We start from the raw sequence: 24,646 nt of genomic DNA, 5'->3' as shown, positions 1-24,646 counted from the left end.
CTTGGGAAAGAGATCACAACAATGAGAGACCTGGGGCTTCAGGTTTCATGAGTAGCATTCTAATTTTACATGCTAATAGCCAGTGTATTTTCTGTTCCTTTGGATATCAAAAAATGTAAAACTTTTAGGAAACAGAAGGTAAAAGGACAAGAAAATCTGGTTCTGATTATCCTGCTGGTATTATTTTTCTTACAATATTATATCCTGTGTGGAAAGGACTTAAGACTTCTTCTGCAGAGTCATGAGACTAATTCAATACCACCCATTCTTCAATGTGAAGAAAATAAGATCTTTATGCTATGGTCTTTTTTGTTTTAGGCCAAAGGTAAAAAAGAAAGGTAATCTAGAAATTGGACTCTGTTATAGCTGGATACCAGATATAAGGCAATCCTCAGCATAAAGCCAACTTGCCTTTTCCAAGGAGGTTGTTTTTTTAAGGTCTGAACTATCTATTTATAATTTTTAAATTACTACCTTATGCATATTTAAATCAATTCTAGAATATCACATGTTGATTTTAAATAACTGCTTTTATAACCTCACATTTTATAAAATGAGTTTATCCGAGCTCTTCCCAGTGACCTTCAACACGAGTACATCTGTCATCAGCAGGGTTACTTTCCAAGTCCTCTAAGGCAGTTTTCTGACAACTCCATTTCTCTATAAGTTGTTCAAGACTTAAAATCTACGCAGGAGGCAGTCTCTGCAGATTTTATCCCAAGCCCCAAGTGTTCATTTGCATAACCTGAGAAGACTTGGTTTCTTGTTTATACTATAGGTATAAAGTCTGGCTCTCCAGTAACTGGGTGGCCTTTTTAAGTGATCTTCAAAAGGTTATTTACAACAGGCATTCAATACTTGCAATTATGAGGTCACACCTGCCAGAACAATTACTAAACCTGTGTTGTCTATGCCTTCCCTCCCTTGTTAACAATTCTATCTTGTGATCTCTGTGAGCTTTTACAACTGGCATCAGTTGAGGTCAGTTCGGGCTAATGTAGACCTTGAAATAGTTCTTTGAGCCACAACAACGTAATTGAGAGATGCTGTAAACAGAGTAACACTTCTTGACCCCAAAGATATCCATATCTTAATACCCAGAACTTGTGAATATCTTAGTTTATTTGCCAAAAGAAAATTAAGGTTGCAGATAGAAGTAAGATTGCTAATCACTTGACCTTAAAAAAGGGAGAGGATCCTAAATTATACCCATAGGCCCAAATAATCACAAAGGTCATCAAAAGTGAAAGAGTGAGGGTGATGGATTAGGCAGAGAGAGGAGATGATGAAAGACGCTAGAGAGATTTGAAACATGAGAGGCACTCTGGACTGCCCTTGCTGCCTTTGAAGACAGAAGAAGGTGGCCATCAGTTGAGGCATGAGAGTAGCTTCTAGAAGATGGCAGCAGTTCTCAGTTGACAGCCAGCAAGGAAATAGGGACCTCAGCCCTATAACTGTGAGGAACTGACTCTGCCAACAACCTGAAAGAACTGAAGAATGGATTCTCCCCCAGAGCTTCCAGAGATGGAGGCGGGGGGGATCTATTCATTTTTCTAGAGTCTCATTGTTCCACTACTTAAGGATTCGGGTCAGGTTGTCGAACTTTGAAGTTTTTGTCAAAATGCTGCCTTTACCTAAGAATAACATAATATCTTATCATAATTTCATGTCACTTTAAAATAGGCAAAATAATTTCTTTTCATGTTTTTAAGTGATTTTAAAATACGCAAAGTGAAGAAAAAGCCAGGCATGCTGAAGAGAGGCCCATGACTTGCATGGCCTGAGTGTAGGAAGCAGAGTGTGTGGGGAGCAGCATGGGGGAGCTGGGGTGGGTGGTGAGGTCAGGATCATGGTGAATTCTGGATGTCATTTTTGGGGATCCAAACTTTTCCTAAAAGGATCCATTCAAGAACTCTCTGCAAGGGAAGGTCATGATCAAATTGGAGTTGAGAATGATCATGCTGGAGGATGTAATGAGGTTAAAACTTGTTGCTATAGTCTAGCCCTTGCCCTCCCCAGGAAAGACCAAAAACTGGTAGGTTTGGGGATAGAGGCACAATAACAACAACATTCATAAATGTACATGTAATATTTTATCTCATTCAATCCTCACAAGGATATCCCATTTAATTAGCTAAGCAACCTGAAACTAGGAGAAAAGGATTCCCCCCACACATCATGAAGTCAAGGGTCAGAGTGCCAGCACCAGCCCTTATGAAACAAATGCATGCTCTTTCTATATTCATGGGCTAGGTCTTTGCGCTTCCGTCATCATCCTATCTATAAAAGAGTCAATGATTATGTCTAATCCCAAAGATCATAAGAGATCAGAACTGTGTATGAGCTCAGAGTTCCATTTATTAATACCAGTAAGGTGCTTTAGAACCCAGAGTAGCAAAATTAGTCTTCCTGCTCACTACAAGTGCTCTGATCATGTTAACTAAAATTTATAAAAATGAAAATAAATGATTTGATTCTATAAGTAACAGAAAAAAAGAAATCAAGTCTGCCTAATTTTTTGGAAATAAAAGTTTCTCACCTCCATGTCACATTGCTTAAAGTCTAAAAAGGAGGAAGGTAAAGGGAACATGAAGGACAATAAATGAAAAGTAGCTTTTGGTGATTTACAGGATGACTTATAACATAGAAGGAGCTCTTAAACTTCCAGCATAAATTCAAATCCGTTGATCTCTTTGAAAAACTTGAGAGAGTACATGAATCCAAGAAACTAACTTTCTAGAGAAATGTTTCATAATTGTTGTCAAATTCTGAAAGAAGTATATAACCTGGACATATAAGAGCCATCACAGTAAAAGAAGGATTCATCCCGAAGCCTGTTCCCCTCCTGGCCTTGGGGTCTTGGTGCTGGGAATGTGATGATATCCTGGGTCATAAAAATTGCTTTGGAGCCAGAATCATGATCGATCTGCCTTCCCTCCAGGCAGAAGTCTTCCAGAGCAATGCTCCTGTGTTGTAGGGCTTGGATTCTTTCTTCTTTTTATATATAGCTCCTCACCTTTTCATTCCTTCCTCAGCTGAGGGATTCTTTGGTAAAACGGGGAAAAAATAGAGCAACTTTGATAGCTAAGAATCAAATCAAAGTTATGCTACAAAATACAGTCAATATTTGTAAAGTGCATTACTATTGTATGTGGCTGCTTCACTACAAAATACCTGAAAGACATAAGTCTTTGGTTGATAGACTGATATAAACACCATGGAGCAGGAAGGGATGGGGGTAGGGACAGGGAGAAAGGACTCCCAGGGGGCCAACTCTGTTGGACTGTCAAGGGCCAGGACAGTGACCCGAGCGGAAAGTATAACATTATTTGCCCGACATCCTACACTGTGTTTGTGACACTGTGCAGGTAAGAGTTTTCTTTATGGCACGGACTGCACCTTACAATACTGAAGAATAATAAGTGTTTACGACTCCAGGAATCAGTGAGTTCGTTCTCGAGAACAGCTTTGTTGGTTCAACGGCACACAAAGTTCAAAAACATGGAAAGTTTCTCTCTGCCATTAGAAACTCCTGTTAAAGTCAATTTTAGACCTTGTTAAGGTAAAACAGAGGGTTGTTTTTTCCCCTTGTTTTGATTACTTCAAAAGGCCACCAACTTTACAGACAGCCCTTAAACTTGATCTATTAACTTTCCCTGGGAGCATAACGGCCCAGTAAACAGTGCCTCTGACAGCCTGCTTTCCTCCCAGAGTACTGTGTGTCTGGTCAAAAGGGACCCTTGGGGCTGGAGATTCATACTGGGAAGAAAGAAATACAGGCTGCTAACAGGACACTTTTGACAAGACAATAAGGAAAAATGTCAGGTGCTGAATTTTTTTTGTGTATCAACCATTTCAAAAACAGGTTCTATTATTCCTGTTCACTCACCTACTTTTTCTTTAAGGGTTGCTATTTTTTTTTTTTTTTTACCATATATGCAATTCCTTTCACCATTAAGTGGAGAGGCATTTAATTATTTAACCTTACCCCACCCCCAATTTACCAAATATGGGCTCAAGACCTGACCAAATTATAGTTGTTTTTTGCTATTAACATCAGTGCTAGAATGCCTAGGTCAGGAAAGTTTACAAAGAATGTAAGTTCTCCCGGAATACATTTGCAAAATATCCTTTGCTCATCTGGTATGCAGACTTGTTCACCAGTTGCTTATTGCCTATTTTCACGAGGCTAAATTAGGTATTTTTTAGTTTTAGAAATAAAAGGAGTCTTAGAGGTCATATTGCCCATAGTGTCAAATAGGTTTCCTCTCCAGTGCCAACTCTCACTTATTGACTTGTCACCTGAAATACTGTGTTAAGTAGGTTTCTGAAGCTCAGTCTATATTCAGCAGCAAAATAGCTACGATTAAAATCAACTGTCTTGGCCATGGGTGCTGAAATGGGGTAGAACTACACTGATGGAGATAGTTGTCACACTGGCTCTAGCCAAACCCATTTATCTATAGGTGATAAAACTAACTCCCACAATGGGCAAATGATATAACCACAGGTCACTCCAAGACCTACTAACAGAACCAGAGATAAAATCTAAGTATAGACCTGAGTTCTTCACACCAACCACAATGAGCACATAGATAGGATGAACCTGTGAGTATTTTTGATTAACTGATCCTAGTTTTCCATCTTCACTAATGTCAACTTCTCCACCATTAGATAGTTCTTCTTTTGGTAGATGACTCTATTAAAATATTCTGAGGGAGGGATACTTCACAACTTCTTTCTACCTTTATGTGACTTGCTCTTTCAGATAATTTGCTATGACAGCATAAAAGAGAGTGAGAGCAGAGGGCTCTCAATGTAGGGAAAAGGGTGTACACCCGTGACTTAATTTTACCTCCAATAGTATGTAGAAGGGAGGTAGGGAAATGTATGGCTTGGGAAGGAGGGGATGTGGGTTTATGATATTATGTGCAGTCTTAGTCCCCCTTGAACACTCCCAGAATGCGTCAGCCTCCTAGCTTCACATTTCTTTTTCTGCCTGGAGAACTGTTCTTCTAAATGTTGCCATGGCTCACTCCCTTACTTCTTATACATTTCCATGTTTAAATATCACTTTATCAGACTGATCCTCTCTTACCCTATTTAAAAGAGCACATCCCCTCCTGTCCCTCTGTCCCGCTACCCTAATGTGCTTTATTCATAGCATGCATCACTTTGCCATTACAAGTTGTTTATGGTTCTATTTCTACAACATACCAGCTGACACTGAATTTTACCTTTGTGATAAATGATGCACTTGCTCTTTATTCCCACTGCTAGATTCTAAGTTCCATGCTGAGCACAGATGGTTTTGTTCCTGGCTTATTTCTCAGCCCAAAGAACAGTCTCTGACACATAGTAGGCCTGCAAATAAAAATGTGTTGACTCAATTTGAAGTGATAGTCACATTTAAACCATTCTAGCTTTCGACTTCTGACACTAATGTTGGCCAACTACAGCCAATAGGCCACATCCAGTCCAAATCCTGTTTGTAAATACAAATAAAAATTTTTTGGAACACACCCATTTCCTATTTGTTTACATATTGTCTATAGCTGTTTTCATATTACAATGTCAGAGCTGAGTAGCTACAACAGAGATTGTATGGCCTGTAAAGCCTAAAATATTTCCCATCTAACCCTTATTAAGGAAGTTTGCTGATCTCTGCTAAAGAGCATCAGCAGGGATGAAAGTGGTCAGTGGTAGCCATAGCTGTCTTTCCCCAACTGATCAAGAGGATCTGCCAGAAGTAAATGGACGGTGGGATGGCTCAGACTCAATTCTCAATGCCTTCAGCAGGCCTCAAGAGCAAACTTCTGAGGAAATTCTGGATTCATTCCACAAATTTTTCTTGTGTAGCTACAATGTGCCAACCTCTTCCAAGGCTCCATAATACATCACTGAGCAAACACAAAAGTCTTTGCCCCTTGAAAATGTACATTCTAGCAGCAGACACAGACATAAACTAATGAAAATATCAAATAAGGACATAGTACATAAGAATTAAGTGCCATGGATGAAGAAAGGGGAACAGGAGAAGGGGTGCTAAGAATGCACGGGGGAAGAAGGGGTATAGAATTTTACAGAACATGTAGGACTTGCTGAGAAGATATTTTAACCAACACTTGAAAAGGGTAATTACCCAGCTATGGGAATCACTTGGGAAGAATCTTGAAGTCAAACAGAACAGCTAGTGCAAAAAGCCCGGGGCAAAAGTGAGGCTGCTGGTTTTGAGGAATAGCTGGGAAGCCCCTGAGAATGAAGAAAAGGAAAGGAATAGATTGGGCGTCCACAGTGAGACATTCTGTTTTAATGAAAAACTCTAATTGGGAGGGAAATACAATTTAACAGACTGTGGACAAACTCCCTGACGGCATTTAATTTTGTCAAAAAGATACTGTAAAATAATTGTTAAATTAGTATATTTTATTGGCTCAAATTCATTAGCTGTCTCCAAATTTCCAAATGCCAGACTTCACCCCATTTATTTGGAGTGTCTAAGCTGAAGTAACCTTTGACCTTTTGAATTCCTATGGCTCTGATCCCTGAGTCCCTTCAGAAGAGGTCCTGCCCGAGAAGGAAACATCCATCCTGAGGAGTAGAAAGGTCTCTGCAACCACATTGCTAGACCCTGATTCCTCTGAGCTCCAAGTCACAGAACCTTTCCCCGTGAGCCTCCATTTTCCCATCAGTGAAATGGATAGAAAAACAGTGCCTGTCTCACAGGGTGAACACTAAAGGACGTAATGTGAGTTAGCACCCAGTCCCACACTGTAAGCATTTACATACATGTTAGCAGTTATAATGACATACCCTACCTGTTCTCCGCTCTAGCCCCTCGAGTACTGAAGAGAATTCCCTCTCTCCTGAGGCAGCTTGTGGCTTCCTTGGGCAGGTCTGCCTGTTAAGATATTGAGCCTTAATCCACCCGCCTGCAATTTGCAGTACCAGCCCTGGTTCTATCCCTTAAGGTCAAATAGATCCCATCAATCTACCACCTGAAAGCCCTTCAGTGATTAAAGGTAATCACTACATCCCTCTCAAGTCTGTCTATTTCTTCAGCCAAGCCTCATTTCACGGTTTCCCTTTCCCCTCACCCCACTAGCTTACACATTTGACTTTTCTCCATTTGCCTTAAACCTATCTTAAATTACATTTACACTTCTTCCCAACCATTCTCTCCTTGCCCACCTTTTGATTTAATTAATTCCATTGTTACTGTGGCATGTCCACGTTTGTAACACATGCCTTCTCTCCTCTAACCCTCTGCTACAGCTGGTTAGCTTCCCTTCCTTTTTTTTTTTTTACCATAAACACCTGAGTTCTGGTTTGACCAGCATGAAGGGTGAGGGTGGGAATCCGGCTTCCTCTGCTCTGCTCTTGAAACATGAATGGCCCAATTTTTGTTGTCCTCCTAACTCATCTTGAACTGAAAGTCAACCAACACATTTCCCACAACTCATTTCACACATAATGCTTCTAGGCCTCACAGGCCCGATTTTGCATTTGTATAGCAAGCTGGCCTTTTGACCCTAAAACATGACCTTATTATCATTTTCCCTCCTAAAACCAACTCCATTAGCTTTCCTTTATCCTTCCTCAACTTATCATGATATCTTGGTATCCTTGCTACCTGTGAACATTTCAATGGCATGGTTTTCCAAATCCGCATTCAAGTGATAGATTAAAATATTGAGCATCTCAGGACTAAAGACAGAGCCTTGTGATGTACCCCTAGCTAGCTCCCAAAGTTTAATAAGATCCCATATGGTAAGATAATTCTGCTGATTGTAACTCACACAGATGTCATAACATAGTTTTGATTGCCCTCTGACCACGAGCATATGATGAGGAACTTTTCAAATTCCTTACTCTACTCTAGAGGCAAAACATTGATAGCATTTTATGATTTATTAACCAGGTATGAACCTGATATAAATGAAAAATGGCAAAGTGCTGATTGGGCCTGTTGTTTACATAGCACCCTTTAAAAAAAAACATGATATCTGTCTTTTGCTTAAACACATTCAGTGCACTGTCTGGCAGAGACGGTAACAACTACCAAATATCTTGCCATTAGGCAGGGCTTGGAAACTCTGGTAAGGAGATTTGAGAGTAAGTGACACATGTCACTCTCTGAGTGAACAGTGACAATTCCAGATACAACTCCACAACTTTCTTCCCCCTGCCTCAGTGATTGCTGAGGACGATGGTGTTCCAGCTGGTGTAGCCACTGGATGGCAGAGCCTCTGTTGACTGGGTCCCGAATAACTAGGTAGAGCAGAGCCTCCTGCTTACACACATGGATCTTGCACAGAGTGTGGGTGAGAAATAAAATATGTTCTTAGACTAAATCACAAAAATTTGGGGAGTAGTTTCTTATTCAGCGTAACATAGTCTATTCCGACTCATTCGTTTCTCCTGCTCTGAGAGTAAGTCTCAGACTCCCACAATGTGCTAATAGGACCTGTGTGTTTTGACATCTACTTCTCCAGCCATCTGTGTCACTTTCACATCACCTCTCTAGTCATACTGACCTGGTCACTGGTCCTGGAGTGTGCCGTACTCTTTCTAGACTTGAGGCCTTCATGTATGTTGGGCCCTGAGGATCCAAGTTTCCTCCACCTTAAATGCTCTTCTTCCCTCTCTGGACTTCTTTTGACCACTTTCCCTTCAGACCCTAACTGTCCTCAGGGAACATTTCTTGACTTTCACAAATGATATTAGAACCCCCATTAAACGCTTCCCTAGCATCTTCTCTCTCTTTCAAAGCACTTTGCAGTCTTGCAGTTATTAAATGTGCAACATTTTTTTTTTAAGATTTACTTATCTAGGGGCGCCTGGGTGGTTCAGTCGTTAAGCGTCTGCCTTCGGCTCAGGTCATGATCCCAGCATCCTGCGATCGAGCCCCACGTTGGGCTCCCTGCTCAGTGGGGAGCCTGCTTCTCCCTTTCCAGCTCCCCCCTGCTTGTGTTCCCTCTCTCGCTGTCTCTGTCAAATAAATAAATAAAATCTTTTAAAAAAAGATTTATTTATCTATTTTAGAGAGGGAGAGAGAGCAATGAGTGAGGGGGCAGAGGGAGAGGAAGAGAGAATCTCAGGCAGACTCCATGCTGAGCATCGAGTCCGCTCAATCTCACCATCCTGAGATCACGACCTGAGCTGAAACCAAGAGTCGGACACTTAACTGATTGCGCCACCCAGATGCCCCAAAGGTGCAACATTTTAATTTAGTATCCATTTTCTTTGCTAAAATATAAGCTCCTTGAATTAAGGGCTTTATTTAATTCACCACTGTACCCTCAGCACCTCCTATGGCAATGGCGCAAAGCCCTCCAATTTTTGACAACTACTAGATATTCCCATCAAGTTGAAAAAAAAGACAAACCCAAGATGACTCTTGTTCTTAAATTCCTCCAGCTTAGTTATCTGATTTCTTTTGATCTCAGAAAGCCAAGCCACTTTAATATTATGCTTGAAATAGAATTAACATCTTTAAATTTATTTATCGGGTCTCCACATGATGTGTCAAAGAGAGTCAGAAAATGGGTGAAAAGAGCAAAAATGAAGAAACTTAGTACTCAGCTGCACAACACAGTCAGGAGAAAAGTGAAAATTTAAATAACAGGTGAGCTATGGAGTTCTGTGGTCACTGGATGGGCGGTTCTGTCTGAGCCCGGGTACCGACAGGAGGGGTTGAAGTTCAAAGCCATTTGTGGGTACCAAGGGCAATTACCGCCTTTCCTGTGGCTGGGCACAAAGTTCCTATCACAGATTTGCCTTTTATCTGCAGCCATGAGTGGACCACTTTCAGTTCCAGTATATCACCTATGGAACCAGGAGCTGCTCCACCAGAGCCTAGCCTGGTGATAGGTGCATAAGGGCTTGTAACAAACCGTGGCTACATTATTGAGTCTGTTCTGTACAGTCAATAAAACCAGTTTTTTGAATCATTTGGTGCAGCTATTACCCTGATTTGAAATCTCTCACTCAAATCTAACTTCAGCATCTCCAGGACAGGAAAGTTTCAAGACTGAAAGTGGCCTTTGTGTATGAGGTTAAACTCAGCCAGGGTCTGAACACCCATGTCTGCCTCTGTCAGCAGTGGGGATCACATTTGCTTGTGGTTCCTGTGCCACACACTGGGAAGCACATGACATTAGATGTAATGCAGTTTTACATGTTTCCAGCATCTGGGGACCACTATATATGTAACATAACTATGATACATATTTTTAAATTTATCTTTTACATTTAATTTTTAATTTTTAAATATATATTAATTTTAAAGATTTTATATATACATATATCTTAACATACTTCCAAGCATTTTTAAGAACTGGGGAAAATTCTAAGCATTAACACGTCTCAAATGACAAAAGAAACCTGATCCGTTATCTATACTATAACCAAAATGTTCTATAACAAAATTTATTCGTTGTTGCTCTTGTCTCTCAACCTAACCTGTTGAGAATACTCTAGTCAAAACCATGAATGTTTCAAAGACTTGGAGATAGAGGCCAACAGCTGAAGACTCATAGGTAGGATGAAATGGAAAGCCAAACCTGGGGAGCAGGTGTGCCCATCTTTTCTCCAACCATGGTCCCTTCATCTAATTTAACTGGGAACAAGGGCTTCTATTGTTGCACATTTCATTTATTTATTGCTCAGCATTTATCAAGTGGCTACTATGTGTGTAACATTTTTTGGTGCAAAAGAAATTATGGTAGGTAAAATTCTAAGAATCACCCACAGTGACCCTCATGGCTGTGTAATTCCCATCTGTGACCACTGCATGGGATCAACCTGAAAATATGATGAAGTAACACTCCAGGAACCAGATTCTGCCCTAACCCAAATGAGCTTTGAAGAAGAGTCTTCCAAGGGCTTCCAGATAAAAGCACAAACTAGCCAACACCTTGATTTTGATCTTATGAGACCCTAAGTAGAGATCCCAGTCTAGCTCACTTGGACTTCTGACCTAAAGAACTGTGAGATTATAGGGCACCTGGGTGGCTTAGTCGGTTAAGCATCTGCCTTAGGCTCAGGTTGTGATCCTGGGGTCCTGGGATCAAGTCCCATGTCAGGCTCTCTGTTCAGCTGGGAGTCTGCTTCTCCCTCTCCCTGTGCCCCTCTCCTTTGCCCCTCCCCTCTGCTCTCCCCTCCTCTCTCAAGTAAATAATATCTTTAAAAAAAACTGTGAGATTATAAATGGGAGTTATTTTAAGCTGCTAAATTGTGGTCATTTGTTAGGCAGTGATAGCAAACTGATACAGAATTAAATTAAAAGTAGAAACTTGATCCAGATTTCAGAAGCTTACTCTCCAATTGGGAAAAGAGGGTTTTTGCATTCCCTACATGTTGTTTCTCCTCCCCACTGAAAACATGCACAGTGCATTTTTATTTTTTGAAGTGTCAAGTCAGTGTTATCATTGCATCCACTCTGCTATGGTTTAACAAGTTCCTATGATGTACTCTACACTCTGCTGGGCCCTGAGGTCCACAAACAGACTCAGTGTCTGTCCTCAGGAGGGCTGTAGACTGAGGACCTGAAGACAACCACAGGACAGGTACATTGCCCGGTGCTGTAAGAAACCACGGGACCACTGGAATATGGATGACTGGCTTTTACCTGGCATGGACGAGAAAAGCTTCTTGAAGGGGGTGACAACAAGAAATTAATCTGGAATTTCAAAAGGCATATTAAGTCAACATGTCCTACAATATTTTCAGACAATTTCACCCAGTGATTGCACTTTAAATTTTGTATTGTTCAATGGACATAGTGACACATTTAACCGCCTTCTTAGAAATTCTGAGGCCAATTATGCAAAAAAAGTCCATATACTCTTTCCATTAGGTAGTACCCATCATTGCCCCTGGAGTCATTTTACCTGATTCCTTAGAAAGCAAAATGTCAGCAGTTGAGGAACCTGGCAAGTACTTGTTGCTGATGAAAATTAAAATGCATTTTCCTCCTTTCCTCTTAAATACGTTTGGAGTGGATTTGAAAAAAATAGCCTTTTAAAAAGAGAGGAAGTGATTACATTTCCAAGTGTAAATTTGTAGTAAGGTGATAAGGATCACAGAGAAATGCAGCATCACGACCTTTTACAATAATTTTTAAGGGGGTTCAGGAGAAACAGCGGAGTTTCTCTGTATATATAAATAGAGGTACAACTCAAATTCTCATTGGAAACCTTTGATCTTTAGAAGAAAGTGATACAATTATATTTGCTCTCTAATTTTCTCTATTTTAAATTCAATTCCATATTTCTCTTTCTTGTGAATTGCAAATTGCCCTTCAATTTTATGAGACTTTTAGAATTGTAGCACAAGATCAAGAACAGGAAAAGAAATTATCATACAGAGATTACTTATGTGCAAAATATACGTACACACAGAGGCACATACATGCCTCCTCATTTGTGGTGATTGATTTATGTCAGTGTTAATTTAGAATTGAACAAACTGTAATCTGGAATTTTGACAGATGATGTTTTTCCAGGTTTCTTATGTTTAAGATCCTAAAATAATGACTATTGATCTTTGGTCTACATCATAGAAAGAAATGTGCTTTATCCATTGGTTCATGATTAACAGTTCTCACATAATAATAGCCAGTATAATTCAAAGTGTAAATTGACATTAAAAGGGCAGAAACAAAAGGCCATAAAATATAATTCCAATAGAAATGACTAAAAGCACATCTGCTGAGTGAGAGGCAATGAGAAAGAAGAGAGAAGGGAAGTGTCTATCACATGTGAGGCTTTATGATAAATGCCAACAAAGAAAGCTTATATTGAAGACCTGGGAGAGCTTTAGTAGCTAAAAAAGAAAGGATGAATTCAGAGGGTCATGCCACTTATATGCTACTCAGCTACTCTTTACAAGCCAATTCAGCTAGTTGGGGACCACAGACAGAGCAGGCAAATGATTCAAAACACACACACACACACACACACACACACAAAATTATCCCCATCTGCATCTCTCATGTCTCTGAGGACATTGGCATTAAAATAACTACTGGAAGAGAAATGGTGAGAATTTCACCAACTTCCAGTAGTTATTTTAATGCCAATGGACATTAATTCCATTAATTTAATGGAAAATACAGTTGGAATTCAACGGAGTCTATGTTTATTCAGCTATTAATTCATTCTTTCATCTGTACATTTATTTCAAAAAGATACATTCTGTACATTTTAGGTACCAGCTATTATCCATCTATGGTGAGAGAGATAGGCATGGCTCCTGCTATCAGAGGAATAAGGTTATGAAGAAATCGACACAATTTAATGAATAGTGAATTCTGAGAAAGTTCATTACTTTCATACAAGTACATTACATGTATTTTTATCTCTCTTTGAAATTCTCACCATTATTCTCACCATTTCTCTTCCACTAGTTATTTTAATGCCATTTACTTTTAAACCTGGGTAAAGATTAAGGCATCAAGTTTCTTGAGGAACATACAATTTAAGTAGGGAATGCATTAACAAAGGTGAGTTCATTTAATTTGCTTTAGCACTTTGAGGCATCTAGCGGACAACACAGCGCCAAGGAAATGAGACATGAAATAGGTTAGTTTTGTTGGGAGCCCAAGAGCAGAATGGATTAGACCAGCCATGTGACACCTTGCAGTGGGAGCCCCGATGCACGGCCATTCCGAGCCCCGAGGTGCTGACAACCGGAGAGAGGGGGTCAGGGATGGGGAACGGAAGCAGTAGCAACAGCACTCTTTGCCAGGCATTCTTCTCAGTACTTTAGGCGTATCAGCTTGTTTAATTCCCCAAACAAACTTATGCAGTATGAACACTTAACCCCATTTTACCTATGAATATGCCCCAAATCTCCTCCAAGAAGTGGTGCTCCTGGTGCCAAGGATGTCTCTGGTGCCACTGGAACTGACCTCAAGAGTCTGGCTCATGCTCTTGTTCACTGCCTCTCTGGCGACGGGTGGTGTAGACAGTGGCTGGGGACACCTAGACACTCCCTGGGTTCAAATCTCAGAGTTGTTACTAATTAACTATATGGCTTTTGTCACTTTTTGACCTAGCTCAACTTCAGTTTTCTTATCGGTAAATTAGGAGTAACAACAGTATCTACACCTCATGGCGTAGTTATGAGATTTAAATGAGAGGCACTGTCTGGTGCAGGCACCCTACTACATAGGACATGCACAATAAATCCCGCGTAATGTCGACAGTGCAAAAAGCAGAGGTTCTGTATCAGTGATGCTTTGGTCAGAAGAGCACAACTTCCGGGGATGCTATACAATAAGGGACTCATTACAGCATTAGCCCTTGCTCGGGAGCTGGTGGGGAAATCTATACAGCCTGTGGTCTCTGCGTCTAGTGTGGAGCCCAGCATCACTGGAGGTGATGAGACTGGCAGTCAGGAGGGAGAATGGGACAATGATGAGAGAAAGGATGACAAGGAACCCATGTGGGAAAGTAGAACCCATGTTTATCTCAGTGCTTCCCGCCTTGGTAGGGCAGGTGATCTGTAAAGGGAGCTGGCTCCTCTCCACAACTGGCCCAGGGCTCAGGGAAGCTGTGGTTCTGGTGCAGCCCCAGGCCATCGACATGCACAAGTAACAAAGTGTGCAAACTCCACAGCATTTGGTACCCTACCCTAATCTTCACAGTACAAAGATATGTCTGCTGCATCACATTTGCCTTCCAAATATTGTGCAAAATTTCCCTTGTGGCTAATGCTGAGGTTCACAACATGGGGAAGGGAATTCTGAGAAAAGGCATTCCAGCTTAGCCAAACTGACATGATACAAAGCCAATGCACCAGGGTCGTACACCTTATTTTCTCAATATTGGCTAGTTCCTTTGTATTTTAAAATAATGATGCTAACTCTAAAATGACAATCCGACTCTCACTTGGACCCATGCTCTTCTTGAGTCGAAGAGCATGCTTCTTACCAGCTTTGGTGCAGGAACTGCCACCACTTTGCCTGTGTTGTGTTCTGCAGTGCCGGGCATTTATGCTTCTAACACACCGGGTCTACTGATCCACCCTCTGGATTCCTATTACAAGATGATCACATTCAAACTCCCTACACCGTCCACTCCATCTAGTCCTAGCTTGTTCATGCAGATATATATTTCACTAACTTCGTGCCTCCACATCATTCTGCTCTACTTTTCATGTAGCTCCTCCAGATCATATTCTAGTTGCCAGTAGGTATGTCACCCACTAGACAATAAGCTACTTGTGGGTAGGGACTAGTCCAGGAAATGGTTGAATGTATGAGTAAATAAAGAACAGAAATTTCATATACCTCTTTTTCATTCACATTCATATATTCATATAGCTGTTTTATAAATTTATATTGATAGGTCTCTATGGGCCAAGTACTCTATCTCCCATAAACAAAAAGAACAAAACAGCCATGATCCCAGTTCTTGTGGAGCTCACATTCCAGTCAGGGGTCAGATATTAAATAAAAGGACATGTGAATCAATGCACAATTGACCATTATGATTAAGGCTGGGAATAAAAGTAAGATAATTGCTACTCTTATTAAATAAATTTATTTTCTTTTTTTTAATTTTTTTTAAAGATTTTATTTATTTATTTGAGAGAGAGAGAATGAGAGAGAGAGAGCACATGAGAGGGGGGAGAGTCAGAGGGAGAAGCAGGCTCCCTGCCGAGCAGGGAGCCCGATGCGGGACTCGATCCAGGAACTCCAGGATCATGACCTGAGCTGAAAGCAGTCGCTTAACCAACTGAGCCACCCAGGCGCCCTAAATAAATTTATTCTCAAGATGACTGATTGGGTCAAGAGACTTAATTTTTGTACATAAGAGAGAAATGTGAATTAGCCCAATGGAGAATAGACAAATAAATGTGGCCTTGTCAGCACAATGTTCAAAATAATTGAAGAACCCAATTCAGTTCATCATTTGTCAGTTGCACAGCATCCTGCCAGGCACTGAGTGAGTGCTCCCCGCCCCCCACCACCCCCCAGTTGCCAATAAGCTTTGAGAAAATACCAGCATAGGCTCTCTTGCTGTGTAGTCTGCCTGGAGTACATTGCCCTTGGAGAGTGTTAATCTTTGGAGAGAAAATCAACTCCCGCAGATCAGGACCAAGTTGTAAGATTTTAGGAGAGTTCTTATCAGACTAAAGACTCTCAGTAAGTACATAAGATATCAACCTCTTTAGACAATAATTTGATAAAACAACAGTTGAGTTTAGGGCATTGAATTTTAAAAATGGGATGTTAATCATTTATTTTGTATCTAGCACATAAAATTCCCAGATGCCAACTCCAGGGCCAAAAATGGACATGTGGAGAACAGCAGGTGTGAAATGATAAATCTCGTGATTTATAGGCCTTGCTTGCTGAAAGTCTCTGGTGATTCATTTCATCACTGTGGAGCAATTTCTCCAACAAAATGTGTCTTTCCCATCCCTTAATCCAAGTGACTCATTTACTATTCACTTTGTCTTTCAGTATGGTCTTTGTCAAAGCTTCCCTCTTAAGAATTTCCTCCTTATAAACACTGTGTCTTTGATCCCCGCCAAAACATGTGAAAGGTTATGAGAGGTAAGAACAAAGAGGAGCTTTTTAAGACTTTCCCAACCATCTGATCTCTTTGTTGATTACACCTGTTTGGGAATTTTTTCATGTCATATATTTATTCCAGCCTGTCATAGGTTAGACGAGACATTAAAAATGAATGTGAATATTCTCCAAACAGAAGTTTTTATACATTATGCCATGTTTAGTAACATAAGTTGATTTCAATTAATTTAATGGAAAATACAGTTGGAATTCAATGGAGTCTATGTTTATTCAGCTATTAATTCATTCTTTCATCTGTACATTTATTTCAAAAAGATACATTCTGTACATTTTAGGTACCAGCTATTATCCATCTATGGTGAGAGAGATAGGCATGGCTCCTGCTATCAGAGGAATAAGGTTATGAAGAAATCGACACGATTTAATATACTATGCAGTTCTGTATAAGTGTGTATGTGTGTGTGTGCTTGCATGCCCACGTGCGTGCCCACATGCATGTATGCACACATGCAGATATGTGATGGGGACACAATAACAGGACTATAGATGTCTAATGTCATGCCTCTGAAAGTGTGACATTAGAACTATAATTTAAGTGATGAGAAGAAGCCAGCCATGCAAAAATCCAAGGAAAAATTACTCTAAGTTAAAGGAGGAACAAGTAACAAAGGTCTTGGTCAAGAGTGAATTTGCCATGTATGAAGACCCAAAAGAAATCGAAAGTGGGTAAAGTAGAGAAAAAGTTGCAGAGTTTGGTACAAGATGAAGGTGGAAATGTGGGCAGGAGTGAGAGGGTTTATTTCTATCAGGAGTTCTTCATTTCAGATACTATATGAGACTATAGGTCTCAGGATTCTGAAGATACACAAAGCCCTTAATATTTGCAGTAAAATTTTCTTCATGTATGCATCATTGCATTTTCAAAGTATTCTGAGACCCAAGGAAGCCTAGGAATTAAGACCCAGTCTATAGTGTATTGATCAAGTCTAAATATTGGCCTAATGTGGTTAAAGTTTCATGATACCTTATATCACTGAGTTTAAAACCTTGGTAGTTACACATTCTCATCCTAAATGGTTCATGCAGCTGCTATGTGAGGTTTTGTTCTTTTCAGGTAAGAAAATGGAAGCATTTCATTAAATCATGTCAAGGTTCAGAGAGTTAAACTTTTTTGAGAAGAAGGATAAAACTGGATTAGGAATTGTTTTATTCTTCTTGAACTCTACATTAAGTGAACACTGCCTGGAATGGATTTGATAGGTAATTTTTAGCCCTTGATAATAACTAAAAAAATGTAAACCTTTCCAACATCATTTTTCACCTGTATTTGGTAACTATTGTGTGAGAACAATGGAAGCAGATATATGGTACTATATGCAATATCCCAAAGAGATGATGAATGATAACACTTGCAGTTTAAAAGAAAAATGGCCCAATTTCAAGTGTCCTTTCTGGAAGTTCTATGACTGTTTTGGGAAAACTTGCTAAAAATACTAAGGCAGTAGAGACAAGAATGGAAAGAGTGAAATATAGTCTCCATCCCTTTTTTATGTTCTTAAGGATACTGTTTAACATACATCATTTTGACAAAGCTGACTTATTTATTAAATAAGACTTATTATCATTAAATACCTCTCCAGATGCTGTGTCCATGAATAGTGAATTCTGAGAAAGTTCATTACATGAATCAAAACATTGAAAAATATCACTTTAAATGTGATCAATGTCTTTGTCTGCTTTGCCTTGTAACTTCAACTGAAATGACCTGACACATGAATAAATATTTATATCAGCTTTTATACTAAAAAAGAAAAGCCTGCTTGAAAATGTTGTGTTGCAATTACTCATGGGTATTTGCCTGATGATTATTTGTCTCTAGTAGAGAGCATATTCTAAAATAAATAGAATCTGGCATAGAACCATCATAGAATATATTTATACATTAGCCAATTCACAACCAATTGAAAAGGACAAGTTCAGACAAGCCTCTATTTGTCTGCATAGCTCTGAATAGTTGGTTTGATATTCCCATTACAGTGACTAGTTTTAATTTTGCAAAGTAGCAATTATTTTGGTTGCAAAGAGACAGTGAAAGATATCTTTCTCTTTGGTGGATGTTGGAAAGTTATCCTAAATATCTTCTCTAGTTTGTAATGAAGGGGAGTAGAATTTGTCACCCCAAAATATGCCTCTTTGGCATAAAGATTATTCTAGACCGATTATTTTTAAGAAACTAAAGATTCAGAAAAAGCTTTTTACCTCCCTCTCAATTACCTACATCTGCAATGGAAAGGGGGTCTACACCAAGAGAGCTCTTACCAGAAATACCTTTTAAGGAACCGTATCTGCATAACAGAGCAACCTGTGATTTCCAGTCATCTCCTCTCACCTTCCTATGAATGGCCTTTCTTCCCTTTACACCCTCAGACTCTTAACCCTTTCCTTAGCTCAGGATGTTATATAAGCCTCAACTACCTGGCTCCCCTTTGGGTCTCATATTTGTATGGGGCTCCCATATGTACAAAATTTGCTCTTTCTCTTGTTAACCTGTCTTTTTTTTTATTCATTTATTTGAGAGAGAGAGTGCGAGCACAAGTGGGGGGAGGGTCAGAGGCAGAGGGAGAAGTAGGCTCCCTGCTGAGCAGAGAGCCTGATGTGGGGCTAGATCCCAGGACCCTGAGATCATGACCTGAGCTGAAGGCAGACACTTAACTGACTGAGCCACTCAGACACCACTTCTGTTAATCTGTCTTATATCAATTTAAATATTAGTCCAGCCAAAGAACCTAGAAGGAAAGAGAGGAAAAATTATCCCCACTTCAGTACAATCAGAAACAAGTTTGCAGTACTTAAGGAGATGGGGGAGGGCTACCTAGAAAGAAGAAAAAAGATGGTAAAATAGTAGTGGTAAGTGGGAACATATCACAAAAGACCCTAAATATCAGAGGATGGTGGTATAGCTTTCCCTGTGGGCAATGAAGAGCCACCGGAACTTTTATCTGGAGAGGTAACTTATTGAACTTGCCTTTCCAGAATGATTTATCTGACCAGAATCTGCAAAACAGGCTTATAAAAGGAAGTGCTTTTCCTTTTGCAGTGTAAATAAGACCACCAGAAACTACTCCCAGCAAGAGATGGAGTCTCTTTCCTCTCCACTTGAGTCTGAGTTGGCTGTGTGACTTCCCTTGACCAACAGGACGGTGCAGAAATGTTGCCACAGGGTAGGCCCGGAAGCTTCCTCTATGCTCTCTTATAGCCCAACTGCCATACTGCAAGGAAGTAAATGCTATCCTCCAGCACACAAAGAGGCTCTGGAGAAAGAGGTGCTAGTGGAGAGACAGTCTGAGGAGTAGATTAAAGCATGGAGAAGGTGGCGCCTGGGTGGCTCAGTCGTTAAGCGTCTGCCTTCGGCTCAGGTCATGATCCCAGGGTCCTGGGATTGAGCCCCACATCGGGCTCCCTCCTCAGCGGGAAGCCTGCTTCTCCCTCTCTCACTCCCCTTGCTTGTGTCCCTGCTCTCGCTATCTCTCTCTCTGTCAAATAAATAAATAAAATCTTTAAAAAGAAAAAAAAAAGGCATGGAGAAGAACTGACGTGACCCAGACAGCAAGCCCAAGACATGTGAGGGAAGCTTTCTTGGGCTCCCACCCCAGCCCACTGGCCAGCTGAATACAGCCACATAAGAAATCTAGAATACCAGCAGATTTATCACTCTGTCTACCAACAGAATCTTAAGAAATGGCAAATCATTGCTGTTTCAGGACACTAAGTTTAGACAGGGTTTATTGCAATAGAAAACCAAAATAACATCTCACGAAATATCTTCTCACAATCAAACTCAGTAAAGGTTCATTGAGTCGGAGAAATGGAAGCCGGTTGGAATGATATTTCAGAAAGGTTAGCCTGGGGTCATGAGAACATGGCCTGGGTGAAAAGACTAAGGCTTAATTAATGCTTTCATTCCCTCCTCTCATCAGGAAAGGGGCAGGCAGTAAAACAGATTAAAATGTTGAGTTTAGAAGTCACACAAAACTGGGCTCCTCCCCTGGTTCCAGCACTTAAATATGTCTTTCTCCAGAAACACAGAGCTATTAATAGCCCCCACTGAATGAACTCATTATGAAAATCAACTGGGGGAGGATGTCAAATTACTCAACACAGATTCGCATATACTAAGTTCACGATGAGGAGCCAATGTAGTGTTTGGAAATGGGACCAGACTTTCCCTTAATTCCATTATTTGCCCTTTACCTTCCTGAATTTTGTCTTCAGCACCTCCAGGAGGGATGTCAAAGAATAAATACTTAGAGAATAGAAAACAACAATTCTTGATTGTTGAGTCTCAAAAGCTTATAGAATTTGTGTTTCTAAAGGCTTTGCCCTGAGGCCACTCTGAATGTTGAGAGAAAGTGTCAGTAGCCTTTCCCTTGCTTCCTGCCACCCCCAGATCCAGATTCTGATATAAAACTGATGTCCTCTCCCCTCCACAACCCATCACCAGGCAATCCAAATTTCAAAATAGGGATAACCTATGGATAAGCCTGGATGAATCTAAGACGTCTTAGTTTAGAAAACTTGTGTCCCCTTTACCATTTTAAGGAAAAGCAGTAATACTGCAAGATTCCTCTGGGCCCAAAAGCTCCTCTTCTGTAAGGAAACGTTGAAAAATATTTTGAATGTGTAAAAAAGATTTCTAGATATCCTGTCTAGCATATCTTCCTGGGCTATCTCTCCCTTGTGTTGTCTTTGAGCTACTTTACAGCTGTATAAGTTTTGGAATACTGATAGTAATACAAATCTTTTCTATAGAAAAGCAAACTATATCTAGTTAAATAAGTTAGTTATTGCCCCATGGATATTGACCAAACTGTTATATATTTGTAAATTCTTTTCAGCATTCCTGATAAACCATAAGTGTGTCTGTTCTTTTGGATTTTCCATGAAACTGGGTATGTATTTATTTCAAATTTCAATGAGAGTTACAACTACACCTCTCTATTAGTTTATTAGGACTGCCATAATAAAGTATTACAGACTGTGTATCAAACAAGGGAAATGTATTTTCTCATGATCTGGAAGCTAATAGTCTGAGATTAAGGCATTGGCAGGGTTGGTTTCTTCAGAGGCCTCTCTTGGTTTGCAGATGGCTGCCTTTTCCTCTTATTCTTCACATAGCCTTCCCCTAGTGCCTATCTGTGTCCTAATCTCTTATGATGACGCCAGCTGTACTGGGTTAGGGCCCAGTTATGTAATCATTTTACCTTAGTTATCTCTTTAAAAGACCTATCTCCACAGTTTGGCTATTGTGGACATTGCTGCTATAAACATCGGGGTGCACGCCAAGATGTCCATTGACAGATGAATGGATAAAGAAGATGTGGTGCATATATATATACAAAGGAATATTATACAGCCATCAAAAGGAATGAGATCTTGCCATTTGCAAGGACGTGGATGGAACTGGAAGGCGTTATGCTGAGCAAAATAAGTCAATCAGAGAAAGACGTGTATAATATGACCTCACTGATATGAGGAATTCTTAATCTCAGGAAACAAACTGAGGGTTGCTGGAGTAGTGGGGGGTGGGAGGGATGGGGTGGCTGGGTGATGGACACTGGGGAGGGTATGTGCTCTGGTAAGCGCTGTGAATTGTGCAAGACTGTTGAATCACAGATCTGTACCTCTGAAACAAATAATACATTATATGTTAAAAAAAAAAGAAGAAGAAGAAAAATAGCAGGAGGGGAAGAATGAAGGGGGGGAAATCGGAGGGGGAGATGAACCATGAGAGACGATGGACTCTGAAAAACAAACTGAGGGTTCTAGAGGGGAGGGGGGTGGGAGGATGGGTTAGCCTGGTGATGGGTATTAAAGAGGGCACGTTCTGCATGGAGCACTGGGTGTTATACGCAAATAATGAATCATGGAACACTACATCAAAAACTAATGATGTAATGTATGGTGATTAACATAACATAATAATTAAAAAAAAGGAGTTATAAGCTGGTCACTGTCTTGATGATTAATTTAAAAAAATTAAAAAAAAAATAAAAGCCCTATCTCCAAAATAGTCACGTTCTGAGGTGCTGAGGTGTAGGACTTCAACATATGAATTTGCAATGAGGCAGGACACAATTCTGTCCATAACATATTTTTTAAAAATCATTCTTTAACACTCCTCAAGTGATAATTTCTCCAAATGGACCTATAAAGGTATATTTAAAACATCCTAAGTGGGTCAACATTGTCACTAAAGATTATGGGCTCCCTTTTCACCACATGCACCAGTATGCATATTTTCTATCATTCTTGAGTGCTTTGCGATAAAAGTTTTCTCTTTATTATGAGCATACTTCTACAGCTCCATTTTCACATTCCATTGGATAATTAAGGTACCACCAAGGGTATGGCTCTCTTCACTGGCCTGCACTGCTGAGCTGCTATGTGTAAACACATCCTCAGGAGTGTGCAGAATTAAGAAAATTGTACTGAACAAAATTCAAGATAAGGTAAGCTGAGGACTTCAAAGAATGTAATGGAAGTAATAAAAGGCTAGCCTTCCAGAAACCCAATATCTAACTCTACCTGGAGAAAGTCACATTGACTTTCACTATCTAGTTTTCCCAGCATAGTGCTATGGATGAAAAGAAGTCACAAGCAACATCAAGGGTAACCTTAAAGGATAAGAAACGTGGAAACCCAAAGCACCAACCTATTTTTCTAAATTCGTTTGGTAAATTCTGGCATATTCCAAGGAGCCTGATTTTAGAGTCTGAGAAATTTCTGGCAGTGTGGCAAACAGATTTGGGAAATCTGGGGTGAGATTACTGCTCTGATTCACATGGCTGAGTGAACACAGATAGTTTTCTTTCATTGTTTTACTTTTCATATTTACTGCCTGATGCCTTACCTGATCCTAAGAATGTGAGCTCTTAGGAGACAAAGACCTGGCCTCTTGCTCATGACTATCCCTGGAACAAAGAAAAAAATGTGGGAGCATGGTAAGTGTTCAATACATATCGTTGAGTGGAATGGATGAAAATCACTGAACTTCTTTGGATCTCACTTTCCTTGTAATTTAAACATGGAGCAGGTAATAAAATTCACTGCACAGTAAATAAATATTCACGAAGTTCCTAGATATACCAGGCCCTTAGCAGAAGTTTTGTGCCAGAATACTCCCCAGTTCCTCTGCAAACTGACTTCAGACTGGCCACTAATCTGTGAAACATGCCCATATGTTTGGTTCCCAGTTTAGGCTCTAGCTCAGGCCCCACTACAGCTACATGTAATGTACAGTTAGCCTATATTCCCCTTCCCAATGAAGAGCCAGACAAAATTACCTGAAAGTGTCCCTTCTTCAAAGGTACTTTTCCCTAGTACTTCTCATGGTATTTTCCTTTAATTTACACTCAATAAGTGTGTCTTGAATGAATGAATGAACCATTGACTTTCACTCACAAAGCCTCTACACCCCTTCCTTCCTCTCCAACATTTCAGAAACTTTCCTTTTCATGCGTTTCTGCCATCATTAAAGATACTAATTCCATTTTAAACCTGGTTGAGGGATGATTCTAAATTTAAAAAAAAGCTTAGTGGCCAAATGGAACATTTAGATGCGCATGAATTCACCAAAACCCTAACAGCTCTAGGAAAATTCTCCTAAGTCAGACCTCAGGGTGACCTCTAGAAAGTGATGACATTAACCCTGATAGCTGCTGGCAGGTTCATGTCAGCACAGCATCTGGAGGGATAGCCCAGGACTTCCTTCTCACTCATCTGAAGTGTTCAGAGAGCTTTCACCTAGCAATTTTAGCTGCAGGAGAATTCTGCAGAGAGGTACAACAATGTCCAGAAAATGGAAAATCTCCCAGAGCAATAAATAACCCTTTGGGGTACAAACTTCTTTCTCATTTTAGGGTCTTGATGGTGGAAGAACTCAGAATCCAGCAGCACCGATACTAAGTCCTAATTAAGACTCTGGATTTGGGTCATTTTTGTAATTCTCATTGCTCTTCTCTGCCTCCTTCTATCACATACACCCAAACAGGGAATTGGGATATATGCAGAATAACACTCAAACTGGAAATTTAGAGA

Source organism: Neomonachus schauinslandi, chromosome 1 (genome assembly GCF_002201575.2).
Source record: "Neomonachus schauinslandi chromosome 1, ASM220157v2, whole genome shotgun sequence".
NCBI lineage: Eukaryota > Metazoa > Chordata > Mammalia > Carnivora > Phocidae > Neomonachus > Neomonachus schauinslandi.
This window is presented reverse-complemented; position numbering follows the sequence as displayed.